Consider the following 21,251-nt stretch of genomic DNA (forward strand, 5'->3'; position numbering starts at 1 on the left):
ATCAAAATGGATTAGAGACCTAAATGTAAGAGTGGACACTATAAAACTCTTAGAGGAAAACATAGGAAGAACACTCTTTGACATAAATCACAGCAAGATCTTTTTTGATCCATCTCCTAGAGTAATGAACAGAAAAAGAAAAATAAACAAATGGGACCTAATGAAACTTCAAAGCTTTTGCACAGCAGAGGAAACCATAACAAGATGAAAAGACAACTCTCAGAATGGGAGAAAATATTGGCAAATGAATCAACAGACAAAGGATTAATCTCCAAAATATATAAACAGCCCATGCAGCTCAATATTAAAAAAACACAATCCCAAAATGGGCAGAAGACCTAAATAGACATTTCTCCAAAGAAGACATACAGTGGCCATGAAGCACATGAAAAGCTGCTCAACATCACTAATTATTAGAGAAATTCAAATCAAAACTACAATGAGGTATCACCTCATAACAGTTAGAATGGGTATCATCAGAAAATCTACAAACAAGAAATGCTGGATAGAACGTGGAGAACAGGGAACCCTCTTGCACTCTTGGTGGGAATGTAAATTGATACAGCCACTATGGAGAACAGTATGGAGGTTCCTTAAAAAACTAAAAATAGAATTACCATATGACCCAGCAATCCCACTACCGGACATACACCCAAAGAAAACCATAATTCAAAAAGACACATACACCCCTATGTTCATTGCAGCACTATTTACAATAGCCAGGACATGGAAGCAACCTAAGGAAGCAACCTAAATGCCCATCAACAGACAAATGGATAAAGAAGATGTGGTACATATATACAATGGAATGTTACTCAGTCATAAAAAGGAACCAAATTGGGTCATTTGTAGAGACGTGGTTAGATCTAGAGACTGCCATACAGAGTGAAGTCAGAAAGAGAAAAACAAATATCGTATATTAATACATATATGTGGAACCTAGAAAAATGGTACAGATGAACCAGTTTGCAAGGCAGAAATTGAGACACAGATGTAGAGAACAAACGTATGGACACCAAGGGGGGAAAGTGGCAGGGCTGGGGGTGGTTGTGTGATGAATTGGGAGATTGGGATTGACATGTATACACTGATGTGTAAAAAATGGATTACTAATAAGAGCCTGCTGTATATAAAAATAAGTAAAATAAAATTAAAAATTAAAAAAAAATTGAACAAGTGGGTTTTGTAAAAAGAAAAAGATTGCAAAAAAATATGCATTCCTCACTGTCAGGATGATATTCCCATCTCTCCTCAGTATCACCTATATTCTATATTCTCAGCCACATCTTACTCCTGACCTATTCTCCTTCCCTCAGCCACATCCCTATATTTTGTTCTCCACACTCATCCGGATGAAAGGACCCTGCGGTTAGAACAGCAAATGGCTAGAGTACAAGTGATCAGTGGTAGCAGTGGGAATGTCTGGGGACCGAGGAGTGAAAGCTAAATTGTTTATTTGGCCAAAATATATTACTGAGTTGTTTATTCACAGAGAGGAAAAAGTGTAGGTATTTGTCCTAGGAGTTCATAATTTAGATCAGGAGTCAAAAACTTGTACTGCTTACAGACATAGGGGAAGGGGGAGGAATGGAGTGGGAGTTTGGGATTAGCAGATGCAAACTATTATATATAGAATGGATAAACAACAAGGTCCTACTGTACAGCACAGGGAAATGTATTCAACACAACTTTGTAAATCAACTATACTTGAATAAAATAAAATAAAAAACTTGTAGGATCAGGCAGGTAATTAAATGTGTATACCCAGTCGATGTATAATAGGGACTGGTAGAGACCTTGGCAAACCAGTGAGCCCTTGTCCTGCCTAAAAGAGGCCACCTTGATTCAACTCCAGCCAAGAGATGAGATGTGGTTGTGTGAGCCCAATGTTGACAGAGCTTCCAACAGTGCAAAAGAATTTAGAATCTGGACTTTATTTGACACTTTCTGATATTTAAAAGATCTACATAGCATGTTCCTCTATTCTGCTTTTCACCTGAAAGTAGATTTTCTTGCAATTCACTGCTCTTAAAAGGAAAGAAATCCTAAAATGTGTGACAACATGAATGAACCTTGAGGACATTATGCTATGTGAAGTAAGCCAGTCACAGAACGACATATACTTCCACTTATGTGAGGTATCTAAAATAGTCAAACTCTTGGCCAGAATTCAGTGGGATAATGTCTTCAATGTGCTGAGAGAAACAATCAACCTAAAACAATCATACAAGAATGAGGATGAAATAAAGACATTTTCAGAAAAAGAAAAACCATGAGAATTACCAACAATAAATCTAAATAAACTTCAAAAACATGTATTTCAAGAAAAAGAAAATCTTAGAACAAATATCTGAGCTGCAAGAAGAAATAACATGCAAAGAAATTTATACATATCTAATTTAATCTAAATACACACAGATTATATAAAACAAAAAAAATAATAAAATAGATTCATAGAAGCAAAGAATAGAATGGTGGTTTCCAGGGGCTGGGAGGGGGAGGAAATGAAGATTTGTTAATCAAAAGGTATAAAATTCCAGTTATGCAAGATGAATAAATGCTAGAGATCTGCTGTATAACATTGTACAGCCTATAGATAAGAATACTGTATTGCACACCTATACACCTATTAGGAGAATAGATCTGATATTAAAAAACATGAGTCAGATGCCTCCAGCTGTCAAAAGGGCTACTGGTTGGTTTTCCCTTCTGTTCTGCATTCAACAACTGCGTGCAAGGGTCTACTTCTGAAGTCTTATTTGGAGAAAGACACTAAAAGTCGGGAATATATCCCAAAAAATATGACAGCCTGGTGAGAGAATCTAAAACCATACCATGTAAGTAATAATGAAAGAAATGAGTTTCATTTAGATCAGCAAAGGTACTGGGTGAGGCATGCAGGTGACTTAATATTCTTGAAAAGGACAAGGACTAGTTTGTCAATTACAGAACCTGAACCAATACTGTGACTTCTTAAGAAGGTCAAGAGAGATTGTGTAAGGAAAAACTTTCTGTCCAGAATTTGAATGTCTGCCTCAAAGGATATCAGTTGCACTGCCCTAATGGTATCCAAGAAAACTCATTTTGAAAGAGCTACTCATTGAATATAGATGAGCATTTCAGTGGTGTTATACATTTATATGATGAAGTGGAAGCTTATTTGTAAGATCTTCTGCCCTCCTAATGCCTGATGACTCTATGGGTACACACAACGATTTTGAGTTTCCAAAGGTGCAAAAATGGCTGCTAACATGGTCAGTGCCACATTTCCATATTTAAATGGAAAGTTGTAGCTGTGCAGATGGCCATCTGTCTCTACTTTACCCCACTGTAGGTTTCAGAATCAGTTATTGCAATCTTGGTAGAGGGAGGATTGAGACACAAACTCAATTTCTATTACCACATCTTCAGTGATTTCCAGTAGGCAGATTGCCTCCTCTATTCATATGCTAGTTTATCCTTCTTTTACTACATTTAAAGCAGAATCATACTAAGAAAAGAAAAAATTATTTTCCAAGACATCATATAAATATTTGAACATCTTATCAACTGACATCTGCAAAATCTTCAGACTTCACAGATCATCTGTCAGTAATTTGTATTGAGTGTTTTCTGTATGGGAGTTGGACCAGAATATCAGCTACTTGCTCAGACACTCACTGTTAAAAATTCTGAAGTCATATTCTCCACTACAGGGACCCAAAAGACAATGTGACTCTTGTCTGCTTTCCTAAGAACCTAACAAAATAGAATATTCTCCAGAAATCAGAGGCTCTGAGTTTGAGAATGCACATGAAAAGAACACATGTGGTGTCAGAGCCTAAGTCTGTGCATAACTACACTAACTTTGTAATTTTTTTATGATTATGGATGTTGATACTGCTACCCCCATCATTACTGCAATTGCTTTTATTTCTAGTTGGGGAGGTTCCTGGGGAGCTGCTGGCACCTGACAAACACTGATGTCAGCAATACATATTTGACTCTTGGAAGTGGTTGCTTTGTGACTACCCTTCTTGGCAGTGACCGAACTCCAAGGCCATCCTTTATGATGACTGCAAGCTGAGTGCACTGGTGTGATGGCATAGTGCTAAAGTGATGGGGGAAGAAAAGCACACCTGAAAATTAGCATATTTAATCTTTTAGTGCTCCAGGCCAGGAACCAAAAGCTCCATACTTGAGTATGAGAGTTCAAGTCCAGTTCTTTCTCATCTGATATTTTATAGCTCATGATAGCTGGCAGGAGTGGGGGGTCTTATACTGATGAAAGAGCAGACTATCTAAGAGATGTATAGTTTAGGAAGCAGAGCAACAAAACAGGAACATATACATACTGTGTTCGAAGGAATATGTTTTGTTTTGTTTTGTTTTAACATCTTTATTGGAGTATAATTGCTTTACAATGGTGTGTTAGTTTCTGCCTTATAACAAAGTGAATCAGCTATACGTATACATACATCCCCATATCTCCTCCCTCTTGTCTCTCCTTCCCACCCTCCCTATACCACCCCTCTAGGTGGTTTCAAAGCACAGAGCTGATCTCCCTGTGCTATGCCGCTGCTTCCCACTAGCTATCTATTTAACATTTGGTAGTATATACAAGTCCATGCCACTCTCTCACTTCGTCCCAGCTTACCCTTCCCCCTCCCCATGTCCTCAAGTCCATTCTCTACATCTGCATCTTTATTCCTGTTCTGCCCTAGGTTCTTCATAACCATTTTTTTTTAGATTCCATATATGTGTGTTAGCATACAGTATTTGTTTTTCTGTTTCTGACTTATTTCACTCTGTATGACAGTCTCTAGGTCCATCCACCTCACTACAAATAACTCAATTTTGTTTCTTTTTATGGCTGAGTAATATTCCATTATAAATATGTGCCACATCTTAGGAATATGTTTTTTAAAATATATTTTTCTGAAACTTGGGGGGATTATGTCACACAAAAGACTAAATAACAGAGTTCACACAATGCAGTCCTTAGATCTTGTCAGACTGGGCCTTGGAGTATGTCTACTACGCAATGGAGATTACATTATGTACAGAGGATGTAGAGAGAATAAAGTTTAATTCCTCTCTTAAGGAGAACCCACTAGTGGAAAAGTCAGAGCAATTAGGATTGACACATACACACTACCACGTGTAAAACTGATAGCTAGTGGGAACCTGCTGTATAGCACAGAGAGCTCAGCTCGGTGCTCTGTGATGACCTAGATGGGTGGGATGGGGGGTGGGGTGGGAGGGAGATCCAAGAGGGAGGGGATATAGTTATACATATAGCTGATTCACTTCGTTATACAGCAGAAACTAATATAACATTGTAAAGCAACTCTACTCCAATATAAAAATAAATAAATAGATAAATAAATAAATAAAAGTGCAGTACAAATGGTCAGTGCTTTGCCTTTGTGTCCCTTAATTTTCTGACATCTAAAATGGGAGTGTGCTTCTAGGCTTTCTCAAAGAATTGTTTTTGAAAAACAGGAAGTATTTGTAAGAAAAGGAAAAAACATAGACACAAATAAACAGAAAGCCATGGATCATTGAATATCTGAATTTGGAGGGATCTTAAGCTCTCATCTAACAACTCTCTAATATATGAATATTGTGTGCTTTAAGTTCAACAATCATTGAACAAATAATCGCTGCCTAATATTTGATGCAAACTACAGCAGTAAACAAACAGATAGGGTCCTTGTTTTCTTTGAGTTTACACATTCTAGAAGATGAAGATAGACAACAGATAAGCATAGAGGGGGACTGGGGGTTGCCTTTACCTGTTTCCCTAGGCTCCTCCTGAGAATAATCAAAAGTAGTAAAAGATCTTATTGTTGGTAGTATGTAGGGCATATTAAATGAGTGGAGATATAAAAGCAGTTGCAAACCACTCCTAAAAAGGTAATACATTGCTAATCAAGTAATAATAAGTACTATTTTGGAACAAAGCCACTAGAACTTATATGTCCAAATGAGCACTGTTTCCTTCAAAATACTCCCTTTGGGAAAATAAACAGTTATCCCAACAATGCTGCCATTGATCAAACTATTTCTGGACCTAGAACATTATCTTTCAAGCCAAGTTACTAGTCACACCAGAAAAGAGCCTCATTTGAGGATCACTTCTCATTTTCCACAATCAAAACTAATTGGATACAGTTTAAGCATCCTTCAGATGCTTCCAGAGCTCTCCTGGGAAGCAGACAGGAACTGGACTGGAGTTAGGCTCACATGGTGGGCAGCTGCAAAGGAGCATCTCACCTGCAGTGTCCTTTGTTTTAGTTGTCCAGTGTCGGTGCTACCCGCACACCTAGGATCCCCTACCTCCCACTCCATCAGTCAGCCTGTGATCATTTGTGCTTCATAGCCCAGTTCTGACTCAGTAGGCTCTTTAGGCACCATAATTTTTGGCTGTAATTCTTCCTTCTCAGTTCATCTTGATTATTCTCGATGCCATGGAAATGCACCTTACAGACTTCCAACAAGGGTATTTACCCAAGAGCATAATGGACCATCCCCTGTGCTCTATATGGAGATAAATCTCCTCCACCAGCTGCTCCCAGCCAATCACAGAGCAGGGCAGGGATAATATACATGGGAGAGGTGAGACCCCTCTGATGGCCAGCTTTGGCTCAAGGAGTCCCAGTAACTTCTCCAAACCTCCCTTAGACTGAATGGTCATCTAGGAAACTTGCATTAAAGTCAGGTGACCTTCCCAACTCCTGGAATCTCCCCATTTCCTCTCACATGGGTATTTTCCCTCTTAATAAGTCTTATATATTCATCTCACCTTGAAATCTGCTTCTTAGAAGACTCAGACTAACACAGCCCTTTATCTGTGCCCCAGTTTTACCATCGTCTGACTTCCCTCTCCCACTTGTTGTTAACCTTTCTTCTCTAACCAGCATCTTCGGTCTCCAGACACCCAAACTCCAACCACAAATGTCCATCCTGGTCAAGCTCTGTCCTGCCCCTCAGAGGGGGCTTCCCTTCATGCTTTTAGCTCACAATTATGGAGTCTATTTAACTTTTGGCCACTTGCTACATGGCTCCTTCACTACAGATGATCAGCACATCCTGAGAAAATTCTAAAATGATGCATAAACTCTGGAGGCAACTCCCAAGAGCATGTCCAAGCCTCCAGTACTACTCTGATCCCTGGAAGCATCATTGGAACAAATATCTAGTATCCAATAAGAAGTGTTTCATAGGCAACACCACCCATTTTGAAGTATACATTCTGGTTTGTTTGTTTAAAAATATGTGGTTTTATAGTCTCCCTTTGTGCACTAGAAAGAAATATATAAGCAACAGCTGTCCTGGGTGAAATATTCCCCAAGTACTTGGGCTGGCATAAGGGGAAATTATTGTTGATATGAATTGATTGATCTTAGGAAGATGCACCCCAAGTTTTCTGGCTAGGAACATAAAGAAACCACCTATCCAACTTTCATAGCCCAGTTCCACATTTTTCTAGGACTTCAGAGCCTATGGTTCTATCACAGACACTAACTTAGGAACAGGACAGTTACTGATGGCCCCATAAGGAGAATGTAAAACTCCTGGCTCCATTTCTAGCCCACAGAAGGTGCTCAATTAACAAGATGCGGTTCTTTCTACCTTTCTTGAACTCACCCCTTCCTTTCAGACACATTTTAGAAGAATCACTTAAAACCACTTCCACTACAAAAATTTAATAACTTAGGTTGTGTTACTTTCTCTTCATTAGCTGATTATCAAGAAGGAAAACCTTAAAGTGAGGTGAGGTGAGCAGTTGGATGCTTTGATCCAGAAAACATGTGAAGGATGTTTGCGTTGCTAGGAAGTCATTTCAGGATTTTTAAATGCTTACCCAGAGCCAAAGTTTCTGGGTGATCCTCCCCTCTACCACCTGTGTGCAAAGACTACAGAAAATAGAAGAGGAGCTACATGGTGCCTATCTAAACTTCACATCTTGAAGTTCTCCCAACTGGACTCTTAAATTTAATTCAGAGAGCTTTTACTTTGTCAACTCCTAGCACCAGGAAAATGGAAGAAAAATTGTGTGCATTTGGGGCAAATGACACCAAATAGGGCAACAAGACATAGGAACATTGCAGTGCTTGAGAGGGATCATTTATGAGACCTCCCTAGAATCTACCAAATAACAGGATTATTTTGGTGTTCCATTGTCCAAAGCCTTCCCCACTGAGCTAGTTTTTAAAAAAAGAACAGGTAAAAATCCAGACAGGCTTGAATTACCAAATTCTATTAGACAATTTAAAGTAAAATTTCCTGGATATCCTGTTAGGGAGTAAAATTTTCAGTGATGGATTTTAAAAGTGTATACTATCAAAAGGCTATGGTAGGGCTTCCCTGGTGGCGCAGTGGTTGCGCGTCCGCCTGCCGATGCAGGGGAACCGGGTTCGCGCCCCGGTCTGGGAGGATCCCACATGCCGCGGAGGGGCTGGGCCCGTGAGCCATGGCCGCTGGGCCTGCGCGTCCGGAGCCTGTGCTCCGCAACGGGAGAGGCCGCAGCAGAGGGAGGCCCGCATACCACAAACAAACAAACAAAAAAGGCTATGGTAATTTTTAAAAAGACAAAGAAGGGCAGTATCTTTCTTTCCTCTAGAATTCTAACAATTTGAAAGGATAGTCTAAGATACTTGGGAGCCCCTCTCCCTTCCTGATGTTAATCAAAAAAAAAAAAAGTGATTTTTGGACATGAGCTATCTCGAAGTGTTGTTGTCGTATCTATATCTTGTTATCTTATATCTGGATGATATAACCGTGGTTTTCTTAGAACTATCCTGCTACTGAACTATTTGGGAGAAAGATCTCTAAAAATTACCCCTTGTCTGAGACTTTCCCGATGGTCCAGTAGTTAAGACTCCAAGCTTCCACTGCAGGGGGCACAAGTTCAATCCCTGGTCGGGGAACTAAGACCCCACATGCTGCGTGGTGTGGCCAAAAAAAATTTTTTTTAATAAAATATAAATAAAAATTACCCCTTGCCATGTAAGTAAATTCTGCTGGCTTCAGTTAAATTTGTTGGGCACATGGTATCATAAAAAACTAGATGGACAGCAGCCTTCCAAAACCATTATTATTATCTATGGGCCCTGTTAAAATGAATTAAAGACCTTCTAAAGTTTGGTGAGTATTTTAGGAGCTTTGTGGAAAAGCATTCCAGTTTTCCAAAACCGTTTAATTGACATAACCTTGAACTCTCAGTATGCTCTGGTTATACCAGCAAGAAATGGGGAGGTCCAGACCCAGTCTCTTTAGGGGGTCTTCAGGCATCACATGTGGGCAAGTGTTCAGGATGGCCTGTTTAGTGGGGCTTCTGATGCAGCATTTGCTGACTCCACCAACTCTGTGTCTACATTCAAACAACAGGACCGAAGACCTACAGACTACACTATAGTAGGATCCAGAAGTCCCTAAATTCCAGCAGCAGAAATCTGCCTGATAGTAAGACTCAATATCCCATCCACAAATTACAGTTCCTTACTCTAGCCTGAGAACCAGTGGCACAACCTATATTTTGCTTTAGCGTGGGAAGGGTTTGTTTGTTTGTTTATAAAACTCCAGATGAAGTCATTGGTTTCTGTTTGGGTTATCCTGTATGAAAAAATGCATATCTTTAAAGGCTAGAGTCCCTCAGTTCAAAGATTCTTCACTACGTGCAGCACAGCGGAACCAAGACCTACAGAAAGAGCAGCAGGTTTACATCACGGACTGCAATGTATGTTCCTTGAAAGATACCAGGATTAACCAGCCACACTTTTTAAACATGTTGTTTTCTTTGCTGAGCATCTATAGACAAATTCTTTTTTTAAAATAAATTTATTTATTTTATTTATTTATTTTTGGCTGCATTGGGTCTTCGATGCTGCACACAAGCTTTCTCTAGTTGCAGCGAGTGGGGCTACTCTTCGTTGCGGAGCGCAGGCTTCTCACTGTGGTGGCTTCTCTTGTTGCGAAGCACAGGCTGTAGGTGCTCGGGCTTCAGTAGTTGTGGCATGCAGGCCAGTAGTTGTGGCTTGCAGTCTTCAGAGTGCAGGCTCAGTAGTTGTAGCGCATGGGCTTAGTTGCTCTGAGGCATGTGGGATCTTCCGGGACCAGGGCTCGAACTCGTGTCCCCTGCATTGGCAGGTGGATTCTTAACAACTGCGCCACCAGGGAAGCCCTATAGTCAAATTATTATATGTCAAATGAGGGCATAGCTGGTTTGAAATTTACAAACACAAAATTAGATGTGCAAGAATAGAACTTTATTTTTCTATAATCAAACTCCTATATTCATCAGGATATGCTAATTCTAGTAACAAACAACCCCAAATCTCAATGGCTTAAAATAACAAAGGTTTATTTCCCACTCATGATACATGTCTGATGTGGATTTGTTGTAGTCACTCCCAACCCCAGGGTGATAAAATCTCCATCATCTTATGACATCAGCACCTTAAATCTGCAGGGTTCACCGAAGATAGAAGAGAGCTTGGAGAATCATGATATAGTCCATAAATACTTCCAGACAGAAGTTGATATACGTCCTTTCCGCTTGTATTTCATCGTCCAAAGCAACTCAGACGCCACATAAAAAAACTTTAAGGGAGTATATGTCCCAAAGGAGAGGATAACCAGACATTTTCGTAAGCACTAGTAACGTTTACTGCAGCATCTTACCTTTGGAGCTCCTATTTCCATCAATGTTGAAGATTTCTTCATCTTGGCACTTGAAAGGGATCAATAGAAGTTCTATGCAAATCAAGATAGTTCCGTACTCTTCTGTTTCAATAAGATTGCTATCTTTAGCTTTTCTTTGCAGTATTTCTGGAATTTCCCCTGAAGGTGACTCAGTCTCTCCTACTTTCAAACTATTTCTGTGGGATTATTCAATCAGTTCAGGCTTTAAACTCACTCGATTCAAGTTAAAACTCTCTACCAGGACTGAAGTCTTCTCTTCACTCTACTTCTCCCTCTGTTCCCCATCCAAGCTGGGAAGGTGGCACAGAAAAATCATCTCAAGGCCAAAAGAGAATTTCCTGATTTCATCGCTCATCTCAGAAGGGAAAGAACCAGTAATTAATGTGCTATTTTGGGAGTCGTGATGGGGGGGTACATAAGATTAGAGGACATGGCTTCAACTGTGAGACTAGGTCTCAAATCACCCAGAAGAATAACTTTCTAAAGTGGAAAACTGATGTGGAAGTAACACAAAGCAAATACCTTAGTCAGATGTGGGAATCCTTCTTGTCTTTTTAACCTGAGAGCTGAAACCCTGGGTACATATTTGTGGTGACTGAGCACTTCAATTGTTATGAAGAATCTTATCCTACCAGATACTCAGGGACTAGAAATCTAATAAAAGTACAAGGGCTACTGAGATAAATGCTCCTCAGTAATCAGTTTTCTTTTGGCACCAACCCTGATCATGGAAAGACTTTGAGGTTCTACTACTGTATGAAGTATTCCAGGTAGCTGGGATATACATATCCTAGACTATATCCTCTCCCCTTCAAAGGGACCTTCAAGTGAAATATTCAACCAAAGAATATTAGCTAATGGCACTGTGAAATACTTTTTAGAATATAAAAGTATTTTTAAAATAAGGATAGAAATAAAGAGGTAGTGTTCATTGTAGGTGACTCAGAATAGTTACCTGCTTCACTCTTGAGCAGAAAGAAATAGTCCATTGGTCTCAGCTTTGAGAAATAAGAGGGAATTGAAAGTTTGGGAAATCTCTCCCAGCATAAAGTCAAAGGAAAAGGCAAATCCAAAAAGTTTTCAGTTTGCTTCATCTCAGCTCTATTTAATGGTGATGCACAAGTGTGATGGCTGCACCTGAAGACAAGAGCTTCAAAATGTACTGAGTACAAAACTAAACATACTCTTACCATACAATTCCAGCAGTCACACTCCTTGGTCTTCAGCCCAAAGAAGCTGAAAACTTATATAAACACAAAAACTCACACACAGATATTTATAGCCATTTTATTTATAATTGCCAAAACCTGGATGTAACTTAGATATCCTTCAGTAGGTGAGTGGATAAATAAACAGTGGTACATCTGTAACCACAGAACCAGCCACAAACTGGCCCTATCCTATTTCAAACAAGATACTGATTAGTTTTTCAGAGACAACAGAACAAAACAACAAGTTGTACAGCTGAAACATGCACAGAGGAGAAGATTTTGACCTCAAACAATACCCAGAACCAAAGGACTGGGGTATGACGGGACTCTGACCAGAACCTGAACTCAGGAACCCTTACAGAAATGAAGGGTCCACTGTTCAGGAAGATCCAGTGTTGAAGCCACCTTTACCATACCTTACCACAAATGGCAAAGTACCAAAGCCCTCCAATGGAAAACTGCCCACCAACACTTCTGCATACCTACCCTCCTCCCTTAACCCATGAAAGTTTAACCGAACCCCAGATAGACCCGGAAGACACAGATTTGAGCTGTGCCTCCTATCTCCTTGCCCATAGCCCTCATAATAAAGCCTTTTCTTTTCTTAAAAGCCTGTGCCATAGTACTGACTTCTATTCTAAGTCCAGACGATGGAATATTGTTTAGCGCTACAAAGAAATTAGCTGATTAAACCATGAACAGACATGAACAAAACTTAAATTCACATTACTAAGTAAAAGGAGCCAATCAGAAAAGGCCACTTCCTGTATGATTCCAACTATATGACATTTTGAAAAAGGCAAAACTATGGAGAGAGTGAAAGGATCAGTCATTGCCAGGGGATAGGAAGGAGGAAGGGATAAATAGGGGGAGTACAGAGGATTTTTAGGGCAGTGGAAACATTCTGTATGATACCATAATGATGGATACGTGCTTTTATACATTTGTCCAAACCCACAGAATGTACAACATTAAGAGTGAAACCTAATACAAACTATGGACTTTAGGTGATAATGATGTGACAGTGTAGGTTTATCAATTATAACAGATGTACCACTCTGGGGGTGGGGGGGATGTTGATTACTGGAGATGTTATGTGCATGAATGGGGGCAGAGGGGATATAGGAAATTTATGTACCTTCAGCTCAATTTTCCTGTAAACCTAAAACTGCTCTTAAAAAAGTCTACAGTTGGGGCTTTCCTGGTGGCGCAGTGGTTGGGAGTCCGCCTGCCGATGCAGGGGACACGAGTTCGTGCCCCGGTCCGGGAGGATCCCACATGCCGCGGAGCGGCTGGGCCCGTGAGCCATGGCCGCTGAGCCTGCGCTTCCGGAGTCTGTGCCCCGCAACGGGAGAGGCCACGGCAGTGAGAGGCCCACGTACCGGGGAAAAAAAAAAAAAAAAAAGTCTACAGTTTTTTAGAAAAGGTATCAAGTCACATGTCTAATTTGCTTCTCACATAACCTTTAACTACAGTTTTCTTTTTTGAAAAATGGGGTATAAAATATACCATACATATAAATGAAAATAATATGCATGAGAGATCTTGAGAATATTTGGAACATAAGGAAATACTCAGTAGATGTGTTTCCCTAGTAGGTACAACTGTAAATGCTACAGGATTTAAATTTGAAGAACTTTACTTTTAAAAGTCTCTTGACCAATCTTTCCTGGAGAGCTCTTTACATCTCTTCTGGAGGTCATGTTTGCCATTGATTTCAGCAGAAAGCCCATTCAATCAGAAAGCTCAGATGGAATTTGGGTTGTAATTTAAATTGATATAAGTTGATTTAAACCTTGAAGGCCAATGTAATAGTTCATAAAGTTGAAAGAAATAAGGGAAATGGAGCCTTCAGACTCACTATGTGATTAACCTTCGACACAGAGAGAGAAAGAACATAATAAAGGTGCATTTCTACATTCTTTGATGGTGAAATTAAAAAATAAGGAGAGTCTATCAATGTTAGGGGATTGTTCAGGAAACTCTGCTGAATTGGATTAATGTCTCAACAAATCATCCTCTGATGAATTCCAGAATGATAGAATTTATCTACCTGTATATTGGAGAAAAATGTTATACATGAAGAATTTGCTGTAACGTGTGTTTAATAGAAAGGACAAAGCTAATGTTCAGAATACATTTTTGTTTGCTAAGAGTGTAAAGTGTTTTATTTCTCTGTCCCCTCAGTGGAGCTCTGCTTTAAGCATTATGCTGTAACAGGAGTAATTACATACACAGGGGCAGAATGTTGTGTTCGTTGCCAGTGAAAATGGCCAGAATTACGGACTCTGTCATTCCATTATTCAGTTAAGAGCCACAGACCTGGAAGGATGATACCTAACTCTCCCAGGCCTTTACAGTGGGAAGAGGCACCTGTGACACCCAGGTGGGGTGCTTCTCTTCTCTGATGTTTACTATGTGATGGATTGAATGTTTCACAGATTGCTCCTTTCTTCAGGAATTTCTGCATTTCCATTTCTCCCTCTAACTCAGAATGATTATAACACCTGCAAATTTATATTTGAAAATAATATTGAAGGAAGTGGGTCAAAAACTCTTGATAAAGATGTTACTGAGGGGAGGTATCATGGCAGGGCGTTAAAAGTGTGGCTTTGCTGAATTCCGACCATGAATGACCAGCTAAGGGGACTAGTATGTTATCCAGCTGCTTAACTTCTCAGAGTCTCTCTTTCCTCATTTAGAAAATGGGAGAATAATAACTCCTTTTGGGGTAGTAGGAATTAAATGACAGTGAATATAAAGCACATAGCATAACATTAGACACATATGATCAATAAACAGTATCTAACTATTTGTACATATATATTTTTCTAATTTACCCAAATCAATGAGTTACACTTTTCTAGATAAAGTGAATTAGCTGAGGAAGTGGAATTGCTAAGAAGAGAATTGCTAAGAAGAATTTCAATAAATAGAGGTTTGTATCAAAGTGCTTAACAGAGTGTAGTTATTCGATAAATACTGGTTAATTTGGTTTGACACAATCACCATTCTTATGCTCTGCAAATTCCAAATTAGACCAGGGACATTTTTCTCAACTATTTAAATCAGAACCAGGTGGAAGAAGAAACAGAGGCAACACATGTAAGAGCCAAGTTTACATCAATCCCCAGAGGACAGGCAGAGGAAATAATAATAGGTCCTTTGAATCTTTAGTTTCAGTGACTCACCGGGAGCAAGGTTGCCAGGACAAATGGGCTGCTCTGCCTCCCTGGGTGCAGGATAATTTGATACAAGCAACCTTTTCCAACAACAGAAGTTATGGCCATGACTCAGCACACCAAGCAGGCAACAGACTAAAAAATGTCCCTGTGTGCTTTTCTGGACTTTGGATTGAAAGCTGCCTGCTTTATCTGGTCTCCTCCTTATCATCTTACTCTACAATTTCAGTAGGTGTCTTGTTACAGCCTTGGTTCACCCCCACCAAAGCTATAACCACATCTGCCATGTGCACATAAGAATATCGATGTCAAGATTGTGGCAGGTGGATGGAGCACTTTGTTGATTGAGGTTCTCTTTTCATGGGCCTAATAACACGTGCTGAGTGCACCTGCCAAGCATGACCATGTACATGGGGGCTGGGGGTTAGGGGGAGCAGCCTTTGTGCACCTCTTCAGTGCTCAGGCAAGGGATTCAGCCTCTTCAAGGAGGCAGTCAATGGTCTCTTACAGATCCTCTTAAATTAAGCCTTTTTTTTTTCCTACTTGGAGTTAGATTTACAGAATGAAGGAAAGTCAAAAAAGAAATTCCAAGCCATACAAGGTACTGGAAGACCACCTGTGACCAAAGGATGCATCAATTTCCAACAAGAACTAGTTGGGAAAGTGTGCTGTGTGACTCACAGCCCATTACAGGCAGGTGTTCTATTTTATTGAAGCTGTTCACACACTCTCTCCAGTGAGCATGGCAGAGCTGAGAGGGGCACCACATCTGGAGAAAACACTTGGGACTTGACCTCTCCTTTGAACCCACAGCGAACTCTGAGTTCAAAGACAATAGCATGGATGAAGGAAAGCCATGTCCAGATCATCTGCAGGTCTTCTGGAAGCTACTGGTTTTAGTTTAGTTGCATTTTACCCTTTATTAACTCTACCATATTCATTTTTTCTTAGTTATATGCTAAGTTATGTTATTGCAGAAATGGTTTAATACAAAACAGTACACAAAAGCACAGAAGATGTGAGTGGTGAGTATTGTGTTGGTAAACTGGCTTTCTGGGGGGAAAATAAAGCCGTGATTTATAGTCTTTGTCAATTTCAGTGTTGTACAATAAATACACCCATCCTGGCCTTTTTAAAGATACCAACAGTTTAACAACTAGCTCTCAAAACTCTTGAATATTTAACAATATAGGCTCTTACTAGCCAGCTCTAGCAAACTACTGCCTAACCCCACCACCAAGAGGCAACCCCTGTTAAGAAAATGGTTTATTTATTTCCAGGCTTTTGGTACATTTTTACACAATTATGTCTGTATTATAAATAAAATATTATACTCTGCTTTTTCGTGGTGCTTGCTTTTTGAATTTATTACATTATCATGTTTTATTTATTTTTCACAGAATGCTTAGGTAGCCAGTTCATATATATATATACATATATATGTATATATATATATATGAAATTGCACAGGCCTTGGAGGCAAACAGAGTTAGGTATAGATCGTGGTGTCACATCTCACCTGTGATGTGACCATGGCAACATTACTGAACCTTGCTGAACCTCATTTCCTTACCTTCAAGGTAGAGATAACAAACAATAACCAATTCACAGGGTAAAAATAGGTGGTTTTTATTAAGCAATCATAAAATCCTTGATCCTTTCTCCCTACTTCCAACACATTTAGCAGCTGATTTGTTCTTATTGCACACACTAGTCTTACCTGTGTAGAAAGTCCTTCCTGGCTCACACCTCATGAGAAAGGAGGAGCAGAAGAGCATCGCTGTATAAAGTGGCCTCTATCCTCAGGTGACCGTAGTTCCTTAGAGATTCAGGCTCTATGACCTTAAACTTCTGCACTTTTTCAAGTGACTCACTAAGCAGAGAGGCCACATCCACAGACTGATAGTCAACAGGACCAAGGACTATTGATGTGTCCTGGAGCTTGTTGGCCTACCTGGATTTGAGGAAGGGAACTGCTGGAAAAGACCTTGAGGAACAACTTGTAAATCTTGCTTTGTTTTATTAAATTAATTTTTATTGGAATATAGTTGATTTACAATGTTGTGTTAGTTTCTGCTGTATGGCAAAGTGAATCAGTTATATATATACATATATATATGTATATATATATATATGTATATATATACACTCTTTTTTAGATTCTTTTCCCATGTAGGTCATTACAGAGTACTAAGTAGAGTTTCCTGTACTATACAGTAGGTCCTTATTAGTTATCTATTTTATATATAGTAGTGTGTATATGTCAATCCCAATCTCCCAATTTATCCTTCTCCCCCTTTCCTCCTTGGTAACCATAAGTTTGTTTTCTACATCTGTGACTCTATTTCTGTTTTGTAAATAAATTCATTTGTACCAGTTTTTTAGATTCCACATATATGTGATATCATATGATATTTGCCTTTCTCTGTCTGACTTACTTCACTTACTATGCCAATCTCTAGGTCCATCCAAGTTGCTACAAATGGCATTATTTCATTTTCTTTTATGGCTGAGTAATAGTTCATTGTATATATGTACCACATCTTCTTTATCCAATGTCGACAGACATTTAGATTGCTTCCATGTCCTGGTTATTGTAAACAGCACTGCAGTGAACATTAGGGTGCATGTACCTTTTCAAATTATGGTTTTCTCTGGGTATATGCCCAGGAGTGGGATTGCTGGAACATATGGTAGCTCTATTTTTACTTTTTTAAGGAATCGCCATACTGTTCTCCATAGTGGCCTTGCTTTGTTCTTATGAAGAACCAAACCTCAAATAAGAGCGGAAAATACTGCTCACATGATTTAATAAATACATATAACATCAATATGGGCAACATTTAATGCATTTAGTGCAATGTTGATATATTCTGTTTGTTGTCATTGTTGTTGGAATGAACACTAAGAACAATGGTTAAATTAAAATAGAGAAACAAAAGTGTTTTATTTGAACACACACAAGATGGCAGAGTAGAAGGATGTGCTCTCACTCCCTCTTGCGAAAACACCAGAATCACAACTAGCTGCTGGACGATCATCGACAGGAAGACACTGGAACTCACCAAAACACATACTCCACATCCAAAGACAAAGGAGAAGCCACAATGAGATGGTAGGAGGGGCGCAATCACAGTAAAATCAAATCCCATAACTGCTGGGAAAAAAATACTCCACATCCAAAGACAAAGGAGAAGCCACAATGAGATGGTAGGAGGGGCGCAATCACAGTAAAATCAAATCCCATAACTGCTGGGTGGGTGACTCACAAATTGGAAAATACTTATACCACAGAAGTCCACCCACTGGAGTGAAGGTTCTGAGCCCCATGTCAGGCTTCCGAACCTGGGGGTCCGGCAACAGGAGGAGGAATTCCTAGAGAATCTGACTTTGAAGCCTAGTGGGAATTGACTGCAGGACTTTGACAGGACTGGCGGAAACAGAGACTCCACTCTTGGACGGCACACACAAAGTACTGTGTGCATCGGGACCCAGGGGAAGGAGCAGTGACCCCATAGGAGACTGAACCTGACCTACCTGCTAGTGTTGGAGGGTCTCCTGCAGAGGCAGGGGGTGGGGGTGGCTGTGGCTCACTGTGGGGACAAGGACACTGGCAGCAGAAGTTCTGGGAAGTACTCCTTGGTGTGAGTCTTCCCAGAGTCTGTCATTAGCCCCACCAAAGAGTGCAGGTAGGCTCCAGTGTTGGGTTGCCTCAGGAGAAACAACCAACAGGGAGGGAACACAGCCCTACCCATCAATAGTCAAGTGCATTAAAGTTTTACTGAGCTCTGCCCACCAGAGCAACAGTCAGCTCTACCCACCACCAGTCCCTCCCATCAAGCCTCTTAGATAGCCTCATCCACCAGAGGGCAGACAGCAGAAGCAAGAAGAACTACAATCCTGCAGCCTGTGGAACAAAAAACACATTCACAGAAAGATAGACAAGATGAAAAGGCAGAGGGCTATGTACCAGATGAAGGAACACGATAAAACGCCAGAAAAACAACTAAATGAAGTGGAGATAGGAAACCTTCCAGAAAAAGAATTCAGAATAATGATAGTGAAGATGATCCAGGACCTCGGAAAAAGAATGGAGGCAGAGATCGAGAAGATGCAAGAAATGTTTAACAAAGACCTAGAAGAATTAAGGAACAAACAAACAGAGATGAACAATAAAATAACTGAAATGAAAACTAAACTAGAAAGAATCAAGAGCAGAATAACTGAGGCAGAAGAATGGATAAGTGACCTAGAAGACAGAATGGTGGAATTCACTGTTGTGGAACAGACTAAAGAAAAAAGAATGAAAAGAAATGAAGACCGCCTAAGAGACCACTGGGACAACATTAAAGGCAACAACATTCACATTATAGGGGTCCCAGAAGGAGAAGAGAGAGAGAAAGCACCGCAGAAAATATTTGAAGAGATTATAGTCGAAAACTTCCCTAACATGGGAAAGGAAAAATCTACCGAAGTCCAGGAAGTGCAGAGAAGCCACACAGGATAAACCCAAGGAGAAACACGCTGAGACACATAGTAATGAAATTGGCAAAAATTAAAGACAAATTATTGAAAGCAGCAAGAGAAAAATGACAAATAATATACAAGGGAACACGCATAAGGTTAACAGCTGATTTCTCAGCAGAAACTCTACAAGCCAGAAGGCAGTGGCATGATATACTTAAAGTGATGAAAGTGAAGAACCTACAACCAAGATTAATCTCCCCGGCGGCAAGGATCTCATTCAGATTCAAAGGAGAAATCAAAAGCTTTACAGACAAGAAAAGCTAAGAGAAATCAGCACCACCAAACCAGCTCTAGAACAAATGCTAAAGGAACTTCTCTAAGGAAAAAGATATTACATGAAAATGGAAATCAAAAGAAAGCTGGAGTAGCTATACTCATATAAGATAAAATAGACTTGAAAATAAAGAATGTTACAAGAGACAAGGAAGGACACTACATAATGATCAAGGGATCAATCCAAGAAGAAGATATAACAATTATAAATATATATGCACCCAACATAGGAGCACCTCAATACACAAGGCAACTGCTAACAGCTGTAAAAGAGGAAATCGACAGTAACACAGTAATAGTGGGGGACTTTAACACCTCACTTACACCAATGGACAGTTCATCAAAAATGAAAATAAAGAAGGAAACAGAAGCTTTAAATGACACAATAGATCAGATAGATTTAATTGATATTTATAGGACATTCCATCCGAAAACAGCAGATTACACTTTCTTCTCAAGTGCACATGGAACATTCTCCAGGACAGATCACATCTTGGGTCACAAATCAAGCCTCAGTAAATTTAAGAAAATTGAAACCATATCAAGCATCTTTCCTGACCAAAACACTATGAGATTACAAATGAATTACAGGGAAAAAAAAGTAAAAAACACAAACACATAGAGGCTAAACAATACGTTACTAAATAACCAAGAGATCACTGAAGAAATCAAAGAGGAAGTAAAAAAATACCTAGAGACAAATGACAATGAAAACATGACAATCCAAAACTTATGGGATGCAGCAAAAGCAGTTCTAAGAGGGAAGTTTATAGCTATACAAGCCTACCTCAAGAAACAAAAGGGGGCTTCCTTGGTGGCTCAGTGGTTGAGAATCTGCCTGCCAATGCAGGGGACACTGGTTCGAGCCCTGGTCTGGGGAGATCCCATTTGCCACGGAGCAACTAGGCCCGTGAGCCACAACTACTGAGCCTGCGCGACAGGAGCCTGTGCTCCGCAACAAGAGAAGCTGCGATAGTGAGAGGCCCGCGCACCGCGATGAAGAGTGGCCCTTGCTCACCGCAACTAGAGAAAGTCCTCACACAGAAACGAAGACCCACACAGCCAAAAAAATAAAAAAATAAAAAAAAAAAAATAAATTTTTTTAAAATATTAAAAAAAATTAGAGTAAAAAAATTAAAAGAAAAAAAGAAACAAGAAAAATCTCAAGTAAACAATCTAATCTTACACCTAAAGGAACTAGAGAAAGAAGAACAAACAAGACCCAAAGTTAGCAGAAGGAAAGATATCATAAAGATCAGAGTAGAAATAAATGAAGTAGAAACAAAGAAAACAATAGCAAAGATCAGTAAAACTAAAAGCTGGTTCTTTGAGAAGATAAACAAAATTGATCAACCATTAGCCAGACTCG

The sequence above is a fragment of the Physeter macrocephalus genome, chromosome 11 (genome assembly GCF_002837175.3).
Source record: "Physeter macrocephalus isolate SW-GA chromosome 11, ASM283717v5, whole genome shotgun sequence".
NCBI classification, from domain to species: Eukaryota; Metazoa; Chordata; class Mammalia; order Artiodactyla; family Physeteridae; genus Physeter; species Physeter macrocephalus.